The sequence below is a fragment of the Tenrec ecaudatus genome, chromosome 10 (genome assembly GCF_050624435.1).
Source record: "Tenrec ecaudatus isolate mTenEca1 chromosome 10, mTenEca1.hap1, whole genome shotgun sequence".
Classification (NCBI taxonomy): Eukaryota; Metazoa; Chordata; class Mammalia; order Afrosoricida; family Tenrecidae; genus Tenrec; species Tenrec ecaudatus.
In genome coordinates, this window is record NC_134539.1 from 22,175,513 (window position 1) to 22,200,464 (window position 24,952).

Here is a 24,952-nt window from a genome sequence, read left to right on the forward strand (position 1 = left end):
TCATTATTATTTAGGTTGCTATGTGTTCTTTTTGTTTTACGATTTTCCTAATTTTCTTTCCTGAGCATGTTACTTTCATGCATAAAACAAAAGATGTTTTTGAGCTAAAAATAATATCTTGGGTATTTTCAAAATATTATCTTTCCATCAATTATGGATTGAGAGATGGATTGGATGAATATTGAATATAAAACAGCATATCTCGCATGTATTTGCTTAACGCTACTATATTCGGTATATCCCCAGGATATAGCAGCCTGGGGTATGGTTTAGTTGCAAGATACTAATAACCTTCTTACACTTGAGAGTACCTAGGAAGCACACCTATTGTCACAGTTTCATACTTTTCTTAGATTTGAAGTCACTGAGTGATGTTCTATCTATAGCTGTGGCATACAGTCCAGCGGTCCCAGAAGATCTGCCTGAGAATGCGTGCCCCAGGGTAGATTCCGCCACTTCCACAGTGAACGTCTGCCTAGAAGCCTGCAAAAGAGGAGTGCTCAGTTCTCAACATCAATAACTCTGCTTGTATTTTGGTAATACACTTGAAAATTTATATATGAAGTCATTATAAAAATGAAATATATAGATAGATAGCTTCCATCTGGTATACTCTGATTCAAAGCCGCCTTACATCTGACAGAATGAAACATTGCACGGTCTGGCATGAAACATTACACAGTCTGGCAATGTTTCATTCCGAGGGCTGCCTTGTTCAAATCCATCCTTGGTAAATACTCTGCCAACCCATTTCATGAGCGTTTCTGTGAGCACATTTATGATGCTCTAATTCACCAAACAGAATAGTCTTCTCCCGTGATTGAGCGATCCTTCCTACCTAATGATGCTTCAAAAGAGAGCTGGACAGTGTCTTGTTGTGATGCAGAAGGTTCCAATTGACTGATTTGGCAAGTAATCACCAAGCCTTTCTTCATAGTTTGGCACAGTCTGAAAAGTTCATTGAAATCTATTTACCATGGGTGAACCTACTGGTGTTCGAAATACTGGTGACATGCGTTTGTTTTGACCGTGACTGCAACATGCAAACCACCAGTGTGACAGGCTGAAAGAAGGGTCATGAGGCATAATATGCTTACTCAAACCAAACTCGCTTCCATTGAGCCCAACCCAGAGTGACCCTATATCATGTTGCAGAAACGTTGTAAATGCTTACGGAAACAGACATAGTTCTCCTGTGGAGTGGCTGGTGCGTTTCAACCAGCAACATTGCAGTTATGAGTCCAATACTTACCCAGTACCACCAGGGCGCCCTCTCTATATTTATTTTATATTTGTGATTTTATATATGTATACATGTACATACAAACACATGGCTTATTTTATGGTCATATATATTATATGGATTTAATATACATTTTGTTTATACATTATATATGAATTTACACAATATATATTATCTGTATGTCTAGGCAGAAGTACAACCAGAATGCTCCTCAGAAGCAAGGGTGACAAGACAGCATCTCATGTATGTTTCTGGAAAAGGACTTTATGTTTGGTAAAATAGGTCAGCAAAAATCAGTACGGTCCTTCAGGAGACGTACTGACACAGTGGCCGCAACAGTGGGCTCAAATATAAAACTGAGGATGGTCCAAGGATTTCGTGTCTCCTTCTGCTGTATGGAAAGGTAGCTATGAGTTGGAATTGGTAGAAGGCACCTCAAAACAACAACCGTTCCCCAAATAATTTTGCACTCTTTGATTTAAACTAAAAATGAAACCCCTCAATATGAAGTTTATTTCAAGTCCAAGTGACTCTATATAAGGTTTCGGATGCTTTGAAAATCTTTCACGGGAGCAGATAAACTTGGGTTTTGTGTTAGCATCCCAGAGGGACTCATTCGTGTTCCTTTTAAATGCTTGAGTTTTTTGAGGGAGAAAATTTGGAAGGCAAGATAAGGGCTGTGGTGTGGATGGGATAATATTTTCCAAAAAAGGAATCTCATGGGATAACCCTCGCTACTTTTGAAGTATGAGCAGATGAATTGATGGGAAAAGAAAAACATTCTCAGCCTAACCCTCCTGAACTTTCCCTCACCATTTGTTTTTCCTTTTTCTTAAAACTTCTTCACAATAAATGTCAATAATCATCCTGTTTCCTCCAAGAAAATCTATCAAAATTACCCTTTTGAAATTTGAAAAACCAGTCACCATAACTTCAGAGATAAACCTAATTTGCCTTGATTTTGACTGGCCATTAGATCCCTTAGATTGAAAAGGCACTCTCTTGATTGGGCCTTTTTGGAAGGCACCTTAAGGAGACTAAGCAGGGGTATCAGTTAGATAAGTTACCTGCAGTCACTGCAGAGAGATGTTTACACATGTTTGTCTGCAATCGTATGTACGTGTATGGCATGGGACATGATAGCAGTAATTTTTGACTAGCCTCGTATGTGTGCATGTATATATAAATATATATATATTACTTGACATAAATACAAATTATATGTAAAAGAGAAAATCTGCTTATTACATACATGTTAACTAACAGTAAAACAGTGAAGACTCAAGTCACCAGCCCAGAGTCCCACAAATAGTACAATTCTTTCTCCCAAGAAATGCGTTGTACTATTACATTATAATCTTTCTGTCCCAAGAGGAAACACTCAAACTCAACAATTCTAATGACTAGCGAACCTACAGGCCTGGGTAGAACGGCGCCTGTGCGTTTCCACATTGTAATTCCTTAAGGGAGCAGAGAGCCTGGTCGTCCCCCTGCATCTGGTGGTTTCAAACTACAGACTTTGCGTTAGCCGTTCAGCGTGTAAGTACTACGCCACACACTAGTTTGGTTGTTCATAGTCATTCTCTTATTTGTTGTTGTTTTTTGGGGATTTTTTGTATAACGTTGACATCTATAACCACGCCAACACAAGGGAGTTTCAGTTGTTTTAGGGGTGAAATGACGTACTGATTTTATTATGTACGGCAGTGAGGCTCCAGGAACATTCCTGGAGGCAGCTCTGGCTTTCCCATTTTGACGCTGTGAAAGCCTTTATTGGGTCAACATGCCGTCGTTTCTTTCTCTCTCATGTTGTTGATGAAAGCTGGAGCTGTTTTAGCCATTAGGCTACCATTGCTTTGAAATTCACACATAAGGATCCGGGGGCACATGGAAGCAGGTAGGTGAATAATTATTGGATCCTGCTTCATTCTTATATTGATTGTATGTTTGGATTCTCCTTTCAAAAGTGGCCGGTCAGACTGTTAATAAGGCTTTTTTTTACTGTTAGATTTCCTGTTTCTGTTGTTTACAAGAAATGCTTATTGTTCTATAGATGCATATATTTAATTTTAGTCTAGATATGAGTTTTTGTGGTTATTGTGAGACATTGACAATGTTCTCACTCTGGCTTCTATGTTTGCTCTTTGACATTGTCTCCCAGTGAACAAGAATTCTTAAATTTAAATGACTTAATTTATCAATCATTTTTATTATTTGTATGTCTTATCTAATACAAACAATTTATTGTTCCAAAGTAACATGTTTTTCTGTATTATTGTCTAAATGCTTTTCAGATATGCCTTTCACATTTATGTCTAATCACACAACTGAGAATGATTTTTGCTTTTGCAGTGTGGGAGGAGTTTAAGTTTATGTTTTGAAATGTGTAGGTTCATTCGAATGAGCACCAGTTATTAAGAATTCATATTACCTTTTCATAAATTCATGTCAAGTAAGCCTCAATATTACATAAAGCAAGTCCACAGAGTTATGCTGGTCCTACAGTGTCTTCACTGAAGGACATTAAACATGCCTCTGTCAGACCTCAACATGTGAGTGCTTTTGTTCTGTTATAGAACGATGGAATTCTTTACTCTAAGTCCATTGCCACCATACTCCCCTCTATTTTTCAAATACGTAAAATAGTAATGAGTTTATAAAAAGATATAGTCTCAGGTGACATTTTTTCCTAATAAGTACAAAGTGTGTGTCAAATACTCATGTAATTTTAACAAGAACATAGCATACCATGAAGTAGATTTCTACAGTAATGTTTGGCTCGTTTAGCGAGCAGGCACATGGAAGTCCTGAAGGACTTCTCAAGAGTAGCACCAAAGAAGGAAATTGTGCTCTAGTAACCAAAGGAAGAAAGTGAGCAACAAATGATTTCAGTTCTCCTTCAGAGAAAGGAAAGGGAAGAGACAAGAAAATCGAAGGGTAAGCTAAGACAGGCTTAGGAACTTTCCCCATGTGTACTGTTTTTACTTCCTTTTTTTTTTTTCTAGTCCCTGAGCTAGTAGTTATTAGTGACCAACTCCTTAAAGCAAAACTAATCTGATCTCTCTATGGAGGAAAGAACACATTTTGAATCCATGTGGCCTGCAATAAGAAAATAAGGGATGAGTGAGAAGCCAGTCTCGGATCCAGAAAATGACTGAGGAGAATGCTGAAATTAGAAGAGGTCTATGAAGGGTCTTGTAAGCACTCGCCACGTCCTAGTCTACATATTTTTGTTTTATATAACAGTCTCATTGAAAGTGTATCATTGATATAGCAAATGCTAAGGATTATTTTAAGAATTGCTAATTTTCGTTGCAAGATACTATAAGTAGAACAACAGCAAGTGAAGAAAAAAAATCCCACAATTATATAACAATCCTACAGGAAGAAAAATATCACAGTGAAGCTTCTTTCAAAGGCTCAGGAACACTTCCAAACATTAGGTTAGTATAAATGTAACATTTAAGATGGATGAATTCATTTATACTTTCAAAAAACGAACGTGACAAGAATTAATCTACTACTCCCCATTTACATGCATAAGGTTGTTTCCTAAAATGTTTTCAAGTAAAATGCTATAGGGAATAATTTAAAATATCAAAAGGTATATTTGGATAAAATCTATGATTTCTAGTTATATAATTTTAGGGTGTGAAATATTCAGCTGCTATGAATGTAAGACTTAGAAGCCCTCGTGGCACATTCAGGTAAACATTGGACTGCAAACCACAAGGGAAGCATTTCAAATCCCCCAGCCACTCTGTGGGAAAAAGATGTGCTGTCAGCTCCCATTGAGATTTGCAAAGCCTCTGAACCCTATGTAGAGTGGCTAAGAGTTGAAACCAACTCCACAACACTAGCTTTGTTTTCATGGTTTAGAGACATGCACATCCATGCATGCATGTGAAGAGCCACATATTTATAATGGATGCCTCACTTGTGTAATAAATGTCCTCATGCATTCAATACCTGAAGTCTTAGAAAAATATATAAAATGTATCACATTTGAACAATTTCCAAGTCATAGGTTTTAATTTAAAAGAACATTTATTTTCAACTTTCTAAACACAAACTAAAAAACACTTTTTATAAACACTAGCCAAAATATCCCTTTAAATGCCTTTATTTCCTCAAAAATACAATCAAATATTAAACTTTTAATCATATAAAGAAAAGTTAACAACTGTTGTGAATATATTCTACTACAGGCCTTGGCTTTGATTCTGCCTCCTGGTGCCCCGATGTATTAGGGTAGACCTGTGTTCCATAGAGTTTCCACTCACTGTTATTTCAAAAGTAGATTTCCAGGCCTTTTGAGATGACTCTGGGCTCAAACCTCCTACTGTTGGCTAACGGTTGACTGCAACATCCAAAGACTCATGAAAAGGTACTGTGGTGTCTTACTACTCTGCTGGGTAGTGTTAGCAGAGCCCAAGGGGGAGTTGGGCCTCCACCACCACATGCCAGCTAGGAATGAAAGTTAATGGGGGTAGTGGTATAAACTCAAAATTCTTCATATAGGAAAATCCTAAACCTCACCTTAGGCAGGGTATGTCTATCAGATGATTGGTTATAGAAGTCAAGCCAAATGGTTTATGACAAAACCTATAAACTTGGCTCCATACAGCCACTATGTGACTTCTGTTGCCCTTAAACTTGAAAAACCTAATGCTCTCTGGGACTGTTAGTCTCGCATTTCACATAGTCTCTCATGTTTGAGGAGTGTCAAGGTAATCTGTAAATGTAGGTTAAATTGCAACTTTTATCTTGCCATTTTGAAGCAAATTATTCATTTTTGTGATCCAGTTTTCATAAAGGGCAATTAAATAGTATTTTTAACCTTTTAGTAATAGTAAAACATTTCCATTTTTAAATTGTTGACAAAGAAAAATATGGCAAGAAAATAAAAACACTCGTAATCTAGTATCCACTGAAAGTCATTATTAAGATATTGATATACACGTGTGTCATTTATATTCAACATGTAGATCAATAGGAAGGCAAATCAAAAAGTATTGCTACTAAGTTACAGCTCATACATTTGCAGATTTATTCCAAACAAAACTGGTTTAAACCTGACAGCAACCACTAGATGGTTATAGACAAGTTCTCTAAGTAATACGCTGCCTTGTTAAACAAAAACACAAAGCCACTGACATTGAAGACTCATAGTGACCATAAAGGACAGAGTAGAACTGCACTCTGGGGTTTCAGACAAGGTAGATCCTTCCATGAGCAGATAAATGTATCTTTCTCATTAGGGATTGCTGGTGGGTTCCAACTGTTGACCTTGAGGTTGTCAGCCCAATACCTAATCACCTATACTATTAGGGTCTCTTTGTCTCCTTAAGGGTCTTTCAAAGGTCCAATCAATATAGTGACTCCAAGGGAAGCTGCCAGACAAAATACATTCAAAGCAGAGAGGTTAGATCTGAAGATTATAGAGATATGGGAGGAGAATCCGAAAAGATTAATTGTTATAGATTTTATCTGAACACACCAGACAATCATGGAGAGTTATGATGAAGTTTTTTAAAACCCAAAAACTGCATTGATGAGAAAAATACTAGGAAAGCTGTACCAGATCCAGTGCTCCAAGATGTGAATGCAACATGACAGTATGGAGTAGGGAACCAGTGGAGGGGCCTGAGGGTCCGGCTCCAATCCCAACTATGTGGACAACTGCCCCTCCATCCAGAATAATTCATTTAAGAGGACAGCACTGAATCTGCAGCTCATGGAGAAGGACATGTCTGATCAGAACACACGGGAGCAAATGAAGTGGGAGGAAGAGAGAGTGGAGCACAAACCTTGAGGCCGCTCAGAGCAGCCAATCCACAGAGAAGATCATATGGCTGGCCCCACTATGCGATACTATATCCCTCACTGACTCTTAGCCATATAGGGGACAACAATGGAGACATGGTGTGGGAATTCTGCCTGATCTGATCCCACCACACCAAGTCAAAACACTAAGGGCATGGAACAGAACAGCAAGGGGAACAGAGCAATGAAGTCCCCAGGGATTACCAAAAATAGGATTTGGGGTCAAAGCTTGGTGCCCCATCATACTTGACCGGAAAACAATCCTAAAGGCCAACAAACAGTCCTTGAACTGACTACAAGCTTTCCTTTCTTGTTGTTGTACTGTGTTTTGTTTTTGTCATTGGCTTGTTGTTGTTTTGTTTTGTTGCTTGGTTTTTCTCAATCTTGTTTTTGTGCATGTTATTATCTCCGCAGGTCTGTCTAAATAAGATAGGCTGGTTGAACAATCTGGAGGAGAAAACAATGGGACCAACAGTTCCAGGGGGACATAGGGGAGGGGGAGGAGGTGAAAGGAAGTGGTATTAACAAACCCAGGGACAAGGGAACAACAATTGATCCAAATTGGTGGTGAGGAGGGTCTAGGAGGCCTGGTAGGGTGTGACCAAGGGTAATGTAACCGAGAGGAATTACTGAAATCCAAATGAAGGCAGAACATGATAGTGGGACAAGAGGAAAGTAACAGTAAATAAAGGAAAGAGCTAGGAAGCAAAGGGCCTTTATAGAGGTCTAACTAAAGGCATGTACATATGTAAATATATTTATATATGAGGATGGGTAAATAGATCTATGTGAATATAATGTGAATATAATGTATTGGTTTAGTATTAAGATAGCAGATGGACATTGGGCCTCTACTCCTTCAATGCAAGAATACTTTGTTCTATTAAACTGGCATTTCATGATGCTCACCTTCCTGACAATTGCTAAAGAGAAAGTGGGTGCATAAGCAAATGTGGTGAAGAAAGCTAATGGTGCCCATCTATCAAAAGATATAGTGTCTGGGGTCTTAAAGGCTTGAAAGTAAACAAGTGGCCATCGAACTCAGAAGCAAAAAAGCCCATATGGAAGAAGCACACCAGCCTGTGTGATCACGAGGTGATGAAGGGATTAGTTATCAGGCATCAAAGAACAAAAGAACAAAAATTCATATCATTGTGTGCTCACCTCCCTGATACAATCGCTGAAGACAAATGGGTGAATAAGCAAATGTGGTGAAGAAAGCTGATGGTGCCCCACTATTGAAAGATATAGGATCCAGGGTCTTAAAGGCTTGAGGTAAACAAGAGGTCATCTAGCTCAGAAACAACAAAGCTTTCATGGAAGCACACAAGCCTGTGTGATCACGAGGTGCCGAAGGGATTAGGTATCAGGCATCATCAGAACAAAAATCATATCATTGTGAATGAGGGGAGTACAGAGTGGAGATCCAAAGTCCAGCTGTAGGAAATTGGACATCCCCTTACAGAAGGGTCGCAGGGAAGAGACGAGCCAGTCAGGGTGCTGGATAGCAATGATGAAACATACAACTTTCCTCTATTTCCTAAATTCTTCATACCACCCCCTCCCCCCCAACTATAATGATCCCAATTCTACCTTACAAAACTGGCTAGACCAGAGGATGTACACTGGTACAGATTGGAACTGGAAACACAGGGAATCCAGGACGGACGATCCCTTCAGGACCAGGGGTGTGAGTGGCAATACTGGAGGGCGGAGAGAGAGTGGGGTGGAAAGGGGGAACCAATTACAAGGTTCTACATGTGACCTCTTCCCTGGGGGAAAGACAGCAGAAAAGTGGGTGAATGGAGACGTCGGACAGTGTAAGATATGACAAAATAATTTATAAATTATCAAGGGTTCATGAGGGAGGGGGAGAGGGAAGGGAGGGGGAAAATGAGGAGCTGATGTCAGGGGCTTTTGAGAATGATGATGGCAATGAATGTACAAATGTGCTTGACACAATTGATGTATGTATGGAATATGATAAGAGTTGTATGAGCCCCTAATAAAATGATCTTTTTTAAAAGCTGTACCAGGGATTTTTTTCTCCTCATTATGGTAATATATCTGCTCATTGTTCATGGGCAGTATGGACTGTCCTATGAGACTCTCATTGGGAAATCTTACGCCACCCACTCTGTAGCCCTGTCTTACTCCCTAAGATCCTTTTGTCACAAACTCAAAGAATATTTCAAAGGAACACAAATTGAATCCCATGAGCGGGCCCAAACTGCCTTTTTATGGGGTATAAATTGAAGATCATAGATATCTTTAAGGAAGAACTAGACATAGAGACATTTCCTTTAGGTCGGTACCTATCTAGACAGGACATTTTGAGAAATAATAGGTTCTTATTTTGATACTTCTGTTTAATAAAGGTGTCTATGATTTTATAGAAATACTTTTTGCCTTACCCTGTATATAATGATCAATGTATTAATAGATTATGTATAGTCAATATATTAATAGATTATGAGAGGCCTCAGTGGAAAGTGTTTCTCAGCTCTCTTGTGGTCCACAGGGTAGATGCAAAGGAAAATGAATACAAATTTTTAAACCCCACAATAATCTGATGTTCATGTGTCGCCCTGATCATATGTAAAAGTAGATAAATCTGTCATCAGTGCTTTGTGTTTTAAGTAAATGGGTTTTTATTTTGTATCAACTCTGTTTTCTAGATTACTTGCTAGTTCAATTGAAAGCATCTATGCTATTTTCCTCAGGAATGAATTTACTAAAAACATTAAGAATTGTGTATGGATAAATTAACTTTTAATTGAAAACTGAAGAGCAGCAGAGAATATGTATGAATGCTAAGAAATGGGATTTTTCTATTTTTATTACATTTGTGTGCTGGAGCAAAACTATTAACTTTGAATAGATATTGCAACTGTAAATAAAACGCAAATCATACCCAGACAGAGCCGTGATCAGACGGAGACTGTATGCTAGCACAACGCTTCCTCACTGTGAAGTGGATTCTCTCTGCAAGGGCACATGGATCTTCGTTTGCCATATTCTTGCCCTTGTAGAAGTAGGTCAGACTTCAAAGAGACATTCTTGTACTCAGAGTTACCAACCAAACGATTCCCATGGGCACTGTTTTGTTTACTTAGTTTTAGCTGCATTTGCTATGTGTAGAATTTGAAAGATTGATGGGACTGGCCAGAGGCAGACATCATAATGGCTAATGAAACTCCATCCCAGCAAAAGCTGTTTCTCAATTGAGTATCAGGTTAAGGCAAAATAAACAAAAAATGTAACATATAAAATATGAATGCTGAGGGACTTTGCTCCAAGTTTGGTTACACTATTCTCATTCCCCTCTTTCTAAGTCTCACTGGAAAAATCAAACCTGTACCAACTCATTTATTAACAATAAAATTATGTTAGTAGTTTTGATTATTCTTTTATAACTCATCAAAAGGTGAAATTAATGATCAGCCTCAAATTATTATTAAACCTCAAAGTATTAAGCCTTTCTGGTTTGAGCTAGACAATGCAGTCTACCTGGTCTCTAAAAACAATTCTTGAAACATAATGAGTATTCTCTATATATTTACTGTATAATATAATGAACAACATTATTAAGAAGTTTCTTTTTTATTAATCTCTTCTTTGCAGTTAGCAAACACAAACATCCACACATACAGAAACACAGAAACAGTATATGGAGTGAAACGCCAGAGAATTTGAATGTGACCCAGAAGATTTGCGAGTTTAAAACATAAAATAAACTATTTAATTTGCATATTTCTGGGAATCAAGTGCATATTAGTAAGTTTGGTTTTAATTACGTTGTTCTCCATAGATTTCTTCTGTGTGTCAATCCATTTACTTTGTGTGATCTGATGTGACTATTCCTTATCTTTTATGTGTTCCCACTAGGATAATTTTTATTTTCTATATTCAACACATATAGAATCATCAACTTGTTCCCTCTTTTAAAGTAATTATTGTTCCCTTTTAAGATTTTTAAAGCAACCTCGTGGTTAGCAATTTCAAACCACCAATCACTTATTTGGGGAAAGATGAGGCTTCCTACTCTCTTAAAGAGTTGTTGTCTTGGAAACACAAGAGCAATTCTACCCTGTCCTATGGGATCGCCATGGTAGTGAGGTGTTGGTGTTCTTAAGCCATTATGATTGCTGTCCATTGCAAGTCACAGTGTCGTATAGGACAGAGGAGAACTTCCCCTGATGGATTCCTGAGCGCCGACTTCACAGGAGCGGATTCTGATCCTTTCTTCCTGGTTGGTTCAAACTGGTGAACCCATCAGTTAGCACCTGAGGCTTGACCATTGCTCTATCGGGGCTCCACTTGGAGCAATTGGAGCTCCTAAAAGATTTATCTCAAGGTTTGAGATGATAGAGAAAACAGACAAAATGGTATCACCGAGTTTGACATCCCTGACACAGATTTACAGCGTGACCACTTGCCGTACGCTCAGGGAATCATTACTGACTCTGAAGGGTTTATCTATCTTGGATTTCATGCAGCAAAAGATCTTGATTGCACAGGTGCATATATGCAAGCCTGGCAGCATTAGTGAGGCAGCAGTTTATTAGCAACATAAAAAAGGATTTAAGTACTTAATCTTATAAAGATGCCATTTTCTCAACTCTAATGTATAGATATATTAGAATAAATCATAAACATTTAATTTATAGAAACATAAATATTGTTTCTAAAATTGGTATGGAAATACAAAAGTCCAAAAATAGTCAAGAGATAATTATTTTAGAATTTAAGATCTACCAGATGTTAATCCTTATTACAATATTGTTATACTTCCAATAGATTATTAGACTGTAATTCTCCCCAGATGGACATCCTTGCACATGTGTCAAGAGTCACATATAAGGTTGTTCAAAGACACATAGTTAGAATAACTGAACACTGGTATGATAGGTAGGTTTATTATGCCAGTGTGGCGAATAAGAACATTTGGGATTAATAAGGTCATTGCTTGATTGAAGGGCAAAGAGATAAATGGCTCATCAAGCCTTGCCTTTCTGTCTCTTGCTCTCTGGTGTTTGGCTACCTTAGCTAGTTCTCTGCCAAAACTTAGGAGCTACACTATCTCTGGGACACCCAACCTGTGGAATGTGTCACTACAGCTTGAGGTTCCATCATAACTTACTTTGCCACACTGCTGGTGTATCCATCACTTGAGCTGGGGAACTGTTGAATCCTGTCATCTGACAGACTATTGGTGACTCTTCCTGCTGTTTGCTGTCTGTGGTCAAACTGCCTGCATTACTGTGCAGAAGACTCAGCTATCTGCTTCAGTGACCTTGGACCCAGCAGCCCTTGTGAGTTGAAGGACTGACGATAAATTAACTGTTTCATGGAAGTGAGTTGAACTGAGCCCTCTGTACTTTTGTGTGGACTAATTAGCTGTTATATTCCTTTGTGCTGTATCTATCTATCTATCTATCTATCTATCTATCTATCTATCTATCTATCTATCTATCTATCTATCCATCTAAAATCATAAGTGTCCATAAGAAACAAAAGAGGTTTTGTGTCTCTAGAGAACCCTGTCTAACACAACTGGCAACAACCCAAGTATAATTCATATGTAGAAAGGATGGATGGATAAACAGTTTGGGCACACTCATAAAATGACACATAATACCGCATAAAGTTTATTCTAATCACTGAATATGTCCTTTAAAATTATTAGAGAAACAGGTAAAAGATACTTGGTTATTCTGCAGAATATCTAAAACAACATGAATAATGAGGCAGTATACATAAAAGTCTTACCAAGGAAAAGTCAAGGAGTCTTGCCCAAGGATGATTGTGTCAGCTACTTGTGGTCACTTTGTCAAAGGGTCATAAGCATGGTCTCTTAGAACAATATCAATGTCTTCTTATCGTTCTGGAGGCCAGAACTCTGAAATCAGATTCACTGAGCTAAAGTCAAACTTGTGTTCCTATCAGGATTGTAGGGAAGAACTCATGTCCTTACTGTTTCCAGTTTCTAGAGGTCATCAGCAATTTCAACTAATTGCCCCCTTTATCTATATTCAAAGCCAGCAAAGCCATGTTGTCTACCCTGCCTGTCCCTCTGATTTAGTTCTTAGATTTTCTATTTTGGTATCTAACTACTTTCTTTCACAAGGACCCTTGTATACACATTGGGCCCAGCTAGAGTGTTTAGGATAGTCTTCCCATCTAAAAATTCTTAATATAACTACATCTGCAAAGTTCTTTGGCTATCTAAGGTAACGTAATCACAGGTTCCAAGGATCAAAATGCTATGAATTAGAATGATATTTTGGGGAAAGCCATATTCAGCCTACAAAAATGACATACTAGATTATAAAAGCAATGAAATGTTCTCATACTGAAGATAAAATTTTAGTCCCAAAGCAGTTGGTCAATGTTTAACAAGAACAAACTATCTGCTCAAAAATGTGCATTTTATTACCCTCACAAATAGGAATCAACATCTCACCATTCAAAAATGGAGGCTATACGTTGGGGTATGTAATTGGTATAGTTTGGGCAGAGGCCAAGGATGCTGATGAATACCCTACAATGCTAGAAGATCACCTCCAAACTAAGAATTATTCATCTGTCAATGCTCATAGAGATCCATTATTAATATTTTAAGAACTAATTCTTATTTTAGCATCTTATAAATAGTATAGACTTATTTCTTACCAAGTTATAGTAAATAATTATGCCAACCAAAAGAGGGTCCTATGATATGGTATCACTTCATGTTCATGATCACTTCTTTAGGGGCTTGGAAGTATCTGAGAAATATATCGTATCCAAGTGTCTGAGAGTGTTGCCTTTTGTGTTGGTATCAAATTATCAGAAGCAATACCATAAACATACGAGTAGTATTTTTAATTGACTCCTGTGGTTAAATTTTAAGAAGCCAAATCAAGCTAAAATATAATCTAGAAATTTTACAATATATTTAGTACACAAAAACTATCAGAAGTGTGTGAATATTTGGCTATTGCTTTAAGAAAGAAAAAGGAAACATTGTTTTATTCCACAGTTCCCTTGGAGTGGCAGCTTGTCAATTATGCTGAATAGAGCCATGGTGTTTTTGTGTGCAGGAAACAGACAGGGTCTGACCTTAGACTCCTTCAAGCAATGAGCTCAGCTGGTTCTAAACTCTGATCCTTAGGATGTCAAGGCATCTATGTGATGCTCTGCATTAACCAGCCTCTGTGCATTTACTTTTATTGATGTCCTATGTTGTACTTTCTCAGACAGTGCCCATCAGTCTAAGGTTAGTGTCCTTGGAGCTAGAATCTATGAAAATGTTGTAATTTAAATAACAGTGTCAAAAGTAACTATCTCCTATCACCAGAGTTATTTGTAGTTATTAGATTAATACAAAACATAATAAGGAACATCATGGTAAAAGCAACTATTTTATATAAGAATTGACTTTTTTGTCGAAAAAATTTGTGGGTGAAAAGAGAATCTTTGTGATCTGAATTTAGGACTTCTTGTCTTGTATCTGAAAGGAGTTAATGGATGAGATAACCCAAGAGATTGCAATGTAAAACTGAGACTGTCCAAGGTAATAGTTTCTTTAAAAGCTGCTTGTTGGAGAAGTCATAGTCAGTAATTGCTGAGTTTTCAAACCACAGGAAGTAGGTTTTCGAAGAGAAGAGAGTTTAGAAAGGGAGCATTCATAGAAAGCCCCACCTCTGGAAATCACAATTCCATTTCTTCGTTCAGTTTGTTTCTTTAATCACTAGGAGATCTGCTCCGGCATTTACCCTTTAAGTCTCACTTCCTCAAGAGATTTTTTTATACATCTACATAACCCTTTTCTTTTTAGACAATTCCTGCAGAGCTGCCAATCTCAAGGGCAATCATGCTAGTCTGATGATGAGCTGTTGACAGATAGAAGTCAGAATATTTGGTTTCTCTGGTTGGAAGTATATTATGCAGTTATTGACTTTCTTCCCTCGAGGTCAATATCTAAATTTATTCAAAAATGAAATGCTGTTCAAACAAATTTAATTTTGACCAAGAAGTTAAAATCTCTATCTATCATCTATACACAAACTTATATTTGTATTGTGGGCTGATATGAGTTTATAAAATAAATGAGATGATATTATTATATCATTCTTAGGAGTATTTCAAGGTTACTTGCTCCATTTAAATGAATAAGTTGTAGCAAGACAAATGTATTAATAAAAAAATTAAAATAGTTATTTCCAAGAGGTTAATACAGTATGATTAATAAAGTATTTGTTACAAATCTTAGAGGTTGATTTTTATTGGACATTCAAATGTTTATTAATTCACCTTCTCTGAGATATTATCCACATATTCCTCAGATTTCACTTGCAGGGATGTTCTGAATGGGCCAAGAAAAATATCTATTGCTTAGGATATTAAACAAAGAATATTAAAAATTTAGTGTAAGAATTACCCACTCTGAATCCTCTTATGCTAAGTGCTTTCAATGACATGAAAATGCATTAAATGAAATGAGAAATGCTGTATTTCCTCTCCGCCACTCATCCCCAGGAATCAATACAATCTTAAAAAAAATGGGGGGATAGAAACATGTTTTAACTAAGACAGTGACATTTTAGCTACAACTTGTTTATTAAGAGAGAAGATATATATTTCGACAGCTAGTGTTTATTTTTTCAAATTACCAGTCATTATTTGAACCTTCATCCCTTTAAGAAACTCTCTTTGGACCATTCACTAATACATCAAAATTTCCAAAATAACAACACTTAGATTTTAGCCATTGTACCTGACCTCTTGTATAGTGATCCAAATAAGGTGAAGAAAGCTGATGGCGCCCAGCTATCAAAATACATAGCATCTGTGGTTTTAAAGTCTTGAAAATAAACATGTGGCCATCTAGCTGAAAAGCAACAAAGCCCACATGGGAGAAGCACACCAGCTTGTGTGATCATGAAGTGTTGATGGGATCAGGTATCAGGCAACAAAGAACAAAAACTCATATCATTGTGAATAAGGGAGTGTGTGGAGGGGGGGCCCAAAGTCCATCTGTAGGCAACTGGACATCTCCTTACAGAATGCCGCGGAGAGTAGACAAGGCAACCAGGGTGCAGTGTAGCAATGATGAATCATACAACTTTCCTCTAGTTCTTTCATGTTTCTTCCCCACCACTGTCATGATCCCAACTCTACCTTACAAATCTGGCTAGACTAAAGCATGTACACCCGTACATATAGGAACTGGAAACAGTAAATCCAGGACACATGAACCTCTCAGGACCAGTGGTGAGAGTGGCGATACAGGAAGGGTGAAGGGAAGGTGAGGTAGAAAGGGGAAAACATTCACAAGATCTACATATAATCCCCTCCCAAGGGGACAGACAACAGAGAAGTGGGTGAAGGGAGACATCAGACACTGTAAGACATAAAAAAAAAATTTATAAATTATCAAGGGCAGGGGAGGGATGGTGAAGGAAGGAGGGGAAAAATGAGGAGCTGATACCAAGGGCTCAAATAGAAGGAAAATGTTTTGAGAATGACGATGGCAACAACTGTGCTTGACATAATGAATGTATATATGGATTGTGATGAGTTGCATGAGCCCCAAATAAAATGATTAAAAAACAAAAAAACCCAAACCAAACTTATTACCATCAAGTCAATGCCCACTGAACTGCCTGGTGAGTTTCCAACTCTCTATCGGAAGAGAAAGCCTCTTCTTTCTCCCACCAAGATGCTAGTGGTTTTGAACTGCTGACCTTGCAAATCACAGCCCAACTTGTGAGCACTGTGCCACCAGGGCTCCTTCTCTAGAGCCAATGTGATCTAGAGAATGTGAGTGCAATAGCATGTAACTAGGTGGACTTGATTATCTTAAAGGCGCTCCAATTTTAATAGTCTACATTTCATTAACCTCATATTCTATATTTCATTAACCTCATCTACAAAGTGAGGTTAGTGCACTGGATGATATTTTGGACCTCTTCCCCGGTCAAAACGTTGTGTTTTCCCTGAGATCTCAGAAGAGAATTTATCATGAAGCAAATCAAGCTTTAAGTGGAGCAGACCCTTCGTTGTGTCCACTGTAAACTATGCAAAGAAAGTGCAAATGCAATTAGTAAGGCATGCATCTCCATCCTATCCCCTCTTCTCTCTGAAGCATAGAACAGTAACAGATATTTTAAATTCATGACTTGGATTGCCTTTCTTTTGCAAAAACCCTCAAATTCTATTATCTTCAGGCTGAACAAAAACTGGAATTCAAAAATTTGTGGAAAAATTCACTGATCTGATTCCATTTTCCATGAACTCTTTGAGCCTATTTCATTTTGCTCCACTGGATCTCTAAACCCATGTGAAGATCCTAGTGTGGTATGGCTACTACAACTGTACTACAGGTAGTCTGTGTCTCAGCATGTGTTAGAATTAGCATGGACTGCACGGAGCCATTGTGGTTTGCTGTTCGTGCATCTCATCTTTAGCACCATGACTATGTATTCCGTGGTAGCATGTTCTTTGCTGATATTATCTTTCTCAATGTTAACCCACATGTGTTCAAAGATAAGATTTATAAAGAGTGATACCAAAATATTTGACATTTTAAAACTCACTTATGTTCCATTCCTAAGGAAAGAACCAGTATGTCTGGGGCTGCCTGTAGTAGAAACTGGAAGTAACTGTTACCTTAGGACCCCTTTGGTCTGTCCAATCGGTTTTTTTTCCCCATCACATAAAATTATTTTCTCTGTACAAACAACATAAATGAACAGCATAAATGTTGTGGGGGGAAATTACTTAAATATGACTCTTCTATCCATGTCATTATAATTCCCAACAAATTAATGAATGGGACCATGCAAATAGGTTGTGGGAAACACTAATCGAGAGGATTTGGCCATATTTATATATAAACAGTAATTATCATCCTAATGGAATAGTAAGAATTGAGAACTGTCTTCCTTTGGCTAGTGGTTTAAATTGCTGTGTCTAGGAAAATAAAGTATCCATGGCAACTTGATGTTCAAGTTTGTGAAAGCTTTGCTTTTTTCACACCATTGTTATGAGTTATAATCACACTAGCAACCTCCCAGTTAGGCATTTTCTGCCCATTAACCACAGCCATGATTAAAGGTCCCTACTTTCACCTGAAGCCAACAATTGGTTATTAATGCCAAGAACACATCCACCTGAAGGTCCTTACTGGTTAAACAGTACCTTGGAAAGTTATGCAACACTAGCAATTAGGTTGGCTTTTAGACTATTTTGGAAAGTCTGTATATAAACACCACTCCCAGACACAACAATAATAATGAACTGCCAGGCCAGGGATGGAACACAAGGAAAGGTGAAAATCTGTCTTCAGGTTGTTGGCCTTTTAAAAATAGTTTGGAGACTTTAATGATGTGAGAGCTGCATAGGGTGGAGAATTATTAACTTTCTTACTCGTCTTCGTCTGCTATTAAGGTCTCACCCACTCTTCTTGGAACTCTTTGCCCCAGAATACACTTCCTGCTGTGTTAATTACCTTGCAAAATCAGGAGTATCTCTGTATTGCTTATATTAATTGACCTTAGTGATTTTATGCGAGAAGGAAAGAGAACCAAAACTTAAGGTGAAACTCTTAGAATTTCCTACAAAAAATCAATTTGATTATGTTTTAAAATTTCAAGAGTTGTGAAAGGCAATTAATTTCTGTGAGCAAATAGTATAAAGGAACAGCATAAATGTGGTGAAATGAAATTACTTTGATGAGTCTTCCGTCCATGTCTTTTGAACACAGACTGAGGAAGATTGAAGAAGAATTGATGCCTTTGAATTGTGGTGCTGGAGAAGAATATTGAAAGTACCATGGGCTGCTAAAAGGACAAACTGATTTGTCTCAGAAGAAGTATGTGTAGAGAGCTCTTTAGAGGCAAGGTTGGCAAGACTATGTCTTACATACTTTGGATCTCTTTTCAGGAGAGATCAGTTCCTGGAGAAGGACATTGTGTTGGGTAAAGTGCACAGGCAGCAAAAAGAGGAAGGCAACGAGATGGATTGACACCATGGCTGCAACAATGGACTCAGACTTAGCAACACTTGCAAGGAGGGGGCGGGATCATGCACTATTGCATTCTGTTGTGCATTGGGTTAAAGGGTGGTACTGATTCCACAACACCTAACAACCATTGTACCATCCATACAATCCCCGTCAAATTACTGCGTGAAACCATGCAAAGAGGATGTGTGAAACACTAAATAGAGAGGATTGGCTAGTTCTGCCATTCCTCTGGGGATAAGAGAACTAGCTCAGAAGCAGGAAGAGAGACAATCCCGGGGCCATGCTGAAAGAAGAGCAACTGGCTCAATGCATGTACGATCCCTGTGTGAAGTGGTGGAGGGTGTAGACGCACTAGAGGTCCCAGGACAGAACAGCGGAATTCCAGAGCCACACTGAGACCATGAGACAGAGCAGAGCAGCAGCACCACGACTGAGGTGGAGTTTCCCACTTCCCGGCTAGCTCATGGAAAAAGGAAGAGACCAAGGAACCAGGTAGCTAAGAGGCTAAGGGTCAGAGAGAGAGACATGCCTGACAATGATGCTGAGATGTTAAAAACAAAAGATTTGTATCCTTGACATTTTGTAACCTGTCAGCTTCCCTCATAAACCCCATAACCATGAGATCTGTCTGTGAGTTCCGTGACAATGAGTTATTGAACCCGGCAAAAAAGTCAAGTGTTGTGGGAGAGATGGTTTATGTCAGAACTGGGTAAAGGAAGTTGTAAATTGGGGACCTGTCAGTTCTCTGCTTTGTAAAAATCAGCCTTGGGCTGGTGTGAATTTCGATTCTTCTCTCTACTCAGGCTAGAAGACGTCAGATGTAGCTCCCAGGCCCTTTTGCTCAACATCTTTTAACATAAAGTTGAAGGTGTCATTCAGAACTAAAGGTATTATTACATTCTTTTCTCATTACATTGGTTTTCTTTGTATCTAATCATCTACTCCATCCAAACCTCCAATCAGATCCCTGTTCCCAAAATATAAAATGTCTGTACATTTTCCGCCTCTTAAAGGAAATCTTTTCTCTATGTTACTCCCTTCATGGAAATTCTTTCTCATCTTCCCTTCAAGATCCATTTGCAGAGCCCTTACATGGCATGAGCCTTACTGGCAATGAATCCCCACTGCACACAGGCGAGGCCCGTCAGCAGCCCAGCTGCTGGACAAAGGGCATTCTAAATGGATTCGAACAGCTACACTTGAACTGCAATGTAACATTTTATAATGTCATCTTCTAATGGACCCAATGTGGAATTATTCTAAATTTTCAGTTGTCCCTGCTTTCTATTAGATTGAAGTTTCTATCAGTCTTATATGGTCACTGTTGATGGGCCCTTATTTGTTGTCTCTCCTAGATTTATGTTTGTATATGTACAGGGATGGCTATCATTAAGAAGAGATTAACGGAACTGATGATTACCTGCAGACATGGAAGGGGAAGTAGAGGAAGGGAGAGGCAACATCCATGTGTAAAATAAGGTAGAAAAGACTCCAAAGGTCATTGTGGCAATGACTACACACCCCGTGTTGATATGGTTACGTGATTGAATTGTATGATGTTACTTATAGCTAAAAAAAAATAAAAAACAGTGATAAAAAGTAGCCAGCTAAATATGCACGACTCGTTCATGTTAAAGAATCCTAGACTATAACCTAGAATATAGAATATTAATTGGCATTTCCTCATCCACTAATGAGCTCATCAGTGGAAGATAACAATTACATGCATTTTTTCATTAGAAGGCATCAAAGAACAAAAACCGTATCATTGTAAATGAGGGTGAGTGCAGAGTGGAGACCCAAGCCCATCTGCAGGCAACTGGACACCCCCTAATAGAGGGTCATAGATAGGAGACGAGCCAGTCAGGGTGCAGGGTAGCAACGCTGAAATATACAACTTTCCTCTAGTTCCTAAATCCTTCCTTCCCCCACTATCATCATCCCAATTCTATCTTACAAATTTGGCTAGAGTAGAGGATGTATATTGGTACAGATAGGAACTGAAAACACAGGGAATCCAGGACAGATGATCCCTTCAGGACCAGTGGTAAGAGTGGTGGTACCTGAAGAGTGGAAGGAAGATGGAGTAGAAATGGGGAACTGATTACAAGGATCTACATATAACCCTCTCCCTGGGGGTTGGACAACATAAAAGTGGGTGAAGGGAGACAGCAGTGTAAAATATGAAAAATAATAATTTATAAATTATCAAGTATTTATGAGGGAGAGAGGAACGTGGAGGGAGGGGGAAAATGAGCTGATACCAAGGGCTCAAGTAGAAAGAAAACATTTTAAGAATGATGATGGCAACAAATGTACAAATGTGGTTCACACAGTGGATGTACGTGTGGATTGTGATAAGAATTGGACGAGCTACTTATAAAATGGTTTTAAGAAAGAAGAAAAAGTTACACTAGCATTTTCCTTCCATGGACCAGAAATAGTTTATCTTTATTTTTTAACTGATTGCTTTTGCTTATAATTGTTTTTCTTCAGTGTTCAGAAGCCATAGTTTTGTCTGAAGTAACTAGGTTCTTAAACTTCCTAATGACATGACACTTTAATACAGTTCCTCGTGTTGTGGTGACCCCCAACCATAAAATTATTCTCTTTGCTACTTCATAACTGTAATTCTGCTAACGTTATGAATTATAATACAAATCTCTGATATGTAGGATGTATTAGGCAACCCCTACAGGGGTCGTGACCCAAGGTTGAGAACCGCTGATCTACAGCTATCCTGTTAGCCAGGCCATGACTACGTTCTTGTCCTAGGACTATGTAGCAACGATGACACCCAAGCTGTACCCTGTAACCTTAAAAGAGACTGCTGTTTTCTTCTAGTCCCTGATATCTCCAGCACATTTCATGTAGACTTTTCAAGGAGCAGATCTGGAAATTTGCCATTTTGATTGTTGAATTTATGGTGACAATAATTTGTAGTTCTTACTGATGTGGAGCTTAGTGATACAAGTCTATATACCTAAAATGTTCCCTGTAATTTCTGAATGCCAAGGCAAGGTCTATTTGCAAGAATTTTAGAAAGAACCTTGAGAGTATCAGGTTGGTCTTTCTAGTAGGAAGGTTTGAACCCTTGCTTTAAGAAGACTATAGACCATAAACTAACATTTGCAGAAGTAACAGCGTGGTTGACCTTGTTGATTTCATTCTAAAATGAAGAGGGTCCTCTGATTGCTGTGAAAGCACTGTGGCATGAATTTATATCAAGACACGATCCCAGATTGTTGGTTGTGCTACGCTGTCTCTATTTACCCCTGTGTTATTTTTGACATTAATGTACCACAATAGAAAATAAGTAGGAAAGACCAGGTCATATTTGCAAATGTACTGTATTTTTTCATCTTCAATGAATTATGTATCAGTTGTTTTATGAGGATTTATAGATATAGAGAACAAATGCCTCATTAATTTTAAAAATGATTCTTTTTTCTTTTCACTATAATAAAATATTAAATATAAAGCAGTGGCAATAAAGTGACATCATGAACCATTTTTAAAAATACACTTTACTTAAGTTATAGCCTGAATGACTGTAAAGACTGCTCATCTTGGATTTATGAGTACTAGTCTGGTTCAAGATTCCTGGTGGCTCAGTGGTTAAGCATTCAACTGCTAATCTAAAAGTTCAGTGGTTCAAAAACACCAGCCCACTGCACAGGTGTGAAACATGGTATCTGCATCTGTAAGGATTTAAAGCCCTGCAAACATGATGGGGAAGTTTTACTCAACCCTGTCTGTCTCTAGGGCTTGGAATCGCCACAATGGCAATGGCTTTGTCTGCATTTTGAGGTCTAGTTTCAGCCTGTTAGTAGCTGGCCTTCATTATTTGAACAATAAAATATTCGCCCTTAGCTTTAGTTAGCGCTCGAGAAAAGTAAACACAAGTTTATCATTATGTAGCACAGTACACTGCAAAACAGGTGGGTTTTCAATACAGAGTTGGATTCATGCTCTGTTTCTGACACATTTTAAACCCAATGCTGACTCTCAGCGACCGGATACAAGGTAGAACGTCTCCCTTGGGGTTCTGAGATCAGCTCTTTGCAGGTGTAGACAGTCGCATCTTTCCCCCATGGAACTGCTGGTGAGTTCAACCAACTGACCTTGTGAGAAGTATCTCAGCTAAAAACCACCACCACCAAGAGATTTCTTCTTACACATATTAGTAGCATGAAATTGAATAAACAGTTTTCTTCTTTGAGAATAAATATCTTCCTCCATAAAATGTAGCAGATATGCTACTACAGTTGTGAAGGTTTAGTAGAAATGGGGAATTGCTGATTATACCTGTTAATTAATAGATCCTGTGTTAGTCCCAGTAGACTAGAGAAACAATGGCAGAGGCACTCATAGATGTGTAATAGAGAACTTCTATAAAAGATATTGTATGTTAAGAAAACATCCCTGCCCAGTATAGATAAAGTCCATACATTTGATATTAGCCCATATTTCTGATACCAGTCTATAAATTCTTCTTCAGACTCACACAACACATGCAATGATGCTGAATGCAGAAAGATCACAGGTCAGTGGGTAGAATGTCTTGTGGACCCAATGGTAGTGGAAGCATCTTAGTGCTGGTGTGGGTCTCCACATGACTCCTCCAGCTCCAAGGCTCTGGCTGCCATCAGCATAGCTCCATGTGACTTGTCAAAAGGAATGCGTCACAGGAAGTAAGTGTGGTCCACCTCCAGAGTGCTATTTATCTCTGCAGCACCTCCAAATGAGGTCATCAAGTTGTGACCAGGTTGACAGGCTAAACTCCACCCCTTCACAAGTTGACAAGAGATTATGTAACTGCCACAGATCCATACTCTACCATCAAATTTCCCCTTATTATAATTTTTCCCACGGCATAAAATGATAAAATTACTAATGATAATAACAATAGCAAACACATATAGTAGTTACTATGTGTCAATTACTATGGGAACATATGGTTACGTATCATTAAGTAGCTTACTCTTCATAAAAACCCAATGAACTATTCATTCAGTAAAGGCAAGAGTTAGAGCCCAAAGGGTTAATTACCTGGGTTTACTCATCTGGCAAGTGGCAGAACAGAAGCTTGGACCAGGCATCAGTTTGCTTTTTGTTATTATACAAAGCTGACCATGGGCACAGTTGCCATAAAACAATATAAGTGTGCCATCTACATTTATTGTCATAAACACTATTTTCTAATTTGTAATTACATATCATTCATTAAAAAGACACTTGGAGAGGAAATTATCATTAATTCATGATGTAACTATTCTGACCCATGTGAAACAATTTTCTGCAATTGTGGCCTCAAATGTATAAATTTCAGACAATAAGTGGTCCTCATTAGAAATATTAGAAATGTACCATCATCACACCTACGAATGAGTTGATTTTCCAAGGGTAAGGGAAATGAACATTGAAGGCACAGCTGCACCTGTTGGCATGTTACTTGGGTCATCTCATTTAATATGACTAGAAATCTCAACAGTTTCCTAACTGCCCCTCCTCAGATGCCCTCGCGGGCCACGTTGATCAACTAGGAAGACATGTACAAACGGTGATCACTCAGATTCTCACAGACCCAACTCTTTACAGAAACCATCCCTGGGGAAGAAAAATAGAAGAAATTGTATGCAAATCAACTCTTCAACCTTTTAAAATATGATTCAAGTGAAATTTTAGCAGATGCTATTAAAACTAAAGGAACTGTATTGGCCTAGTGCGTATGCATTAGGCTGTGATTCTCAAAGTCCGCAGTTGGAAACCACTAGCTACTTGGTGGGAGAAAGGAAGGGCGTTCTACTCTGGCAGTTACTTACAGTCTCAGAAACTCACAAGGGCAATTTTCCACTGTCTATATGGTT